The sequence below is a fragment of the Lonchura striata genome, chromosome 19, assembly GCF_046129695.1.
Source record: "Lonchura striata isolate bLonStr1 chromosome 19, bLonStr1.mat, whole genome shotgun sequence".
In the NCBI taxonomy this organism is placed as follows: Eukaryota; Metazoa; Chordata; class Aves; order Passeriformes; family Estrildidae; genus Lonchura; species Lonchura striata.
The window spans coordinates 4,490,202-4,491,766 of NC_134621.1; positions in this window are offsets into that span (position 1 = coordinate 4,490,202).

Consider the following 1,565-nt stretch of genomic DNA (forward strand, 5'->3'; position numbering starts at 1 on the left):
AGTGCTTCTTGAAGGCACAGTAAAACCTCAGGGTTGGTGAAGGATCCCTTGAGCCAAGTTCAAAACTGACCCAGCTCCATCTGCAGTCGTGGAGAGTCCTGTGGACTTGATCCATCCACATCCATCTTTGGCTGAAAGGTGTACAGCCCTTCCCCCCAGTGAAACAAAAAGCTTGAAGAGGAGAGGAACTCTTGGAACTGTTGGTGGTGAGCTCTTTGTTTCACAGTCCACAAGGAAAAAGAAATAAAAAAAGCAATAAAGAAAACCAAGGTTCATTGTGAGATCAAAGCAGGCTGGTGATGCTGCCAGGCCCCCAGCAGCTGCTGCTTTGGTTGGAAGCTCTAACCCAGAGCATGGCAGCTGCTGCTCAGGCAGGCTCCTCACCTGCTCCCATGCAGCTGCAACACACCAGGGAAACCTTGCAGGGAGTCTGCTTGTTTTCCCTGGCAGAGGGCTGGGAGCCTCCAGGGATCCTGCCCAGCACTGGGACATGAAACCCAGCAGGGTCTCAGCTCAGCCCAGCCCTGTGTGAGGAGAGCTGAAGCTGGGGCTGAAGGAATCTCAGACTCATTCAGGATGCTGGGAGTGCCTCTTGTTCCCAGGCCTGCTCTTCTTTTGTGTTTACTGATGGAGCACAAGTCCCTTTATGGATGTTGCTGCTGGGCAAAAAGTCTTTTAAAAGATACCCAACATCCTCTGTCCCAAAATCTCACTCTCTCCACATCAGCTGTGTGAGGAATCCCAGTGCAGTTCCCATCCCTCTACTCCAGGAAGCTCCCAGCCCTTCTGTGTCCAAGTGCTCCAGCTGGGAGATGTTCTGCAGTGAGTGGATCTGGGCCCTTGCAGCCTTCTACTGGAGCTTCTGATGCTGAAGGATACAAGGTCCAAGGCAGAGCCCACCAGCCTCATCACAGGGTTCAAGTGGCCTTTGGATCAAGCCCTTAACTCATTTCTTCCAGTTACTCATTTTTCCCAGCAGCTACAATCCTTGTGTAGCCTCCACATTCAGCATAATCTCATCCACTTCCATTTTTTTATAAAATAATAAAATACATTTATATATATTTATATATATACTATGAAAACTGTACAATGTTGTATGCCAAAAAAAAAAAAAAAAAGCATCAGAGGCCATCAAGTAACGCAACACAAATGAAAGGTTATTCTTTGCTATCATGGTACCAAATGTCAGCAGCAAAGGACAGACACAAATAGGTGCAATAAGAAAGCACAAGTTACCCCAAAACCCCCATACTGAACAAATCAACTCCAGTGAACAGGAGAGTTGCCAGAGAGCCTGGAGCAAAAATGGAAATGGTGACCCTCTATAAATCATGGTTTTGACATCTGAGACCCTCTCAAAACCGTGGACCTGGTAACAAAATCATTCCATTTACCTGGTGAGGCTGAAGCCACAGAGACACCCCAATTTCTGCCCTGAAGGATGAGCTTACACACCCAGCTGTGCCAGAGCTCTGAGTGTGCTGAGCTCCAAAGGATAAATCCAGAGGCTGGAGTGCCACGGAGGCTCTGTGCCTGCAGGAGGAGCTGCCCAGGCATCTGGA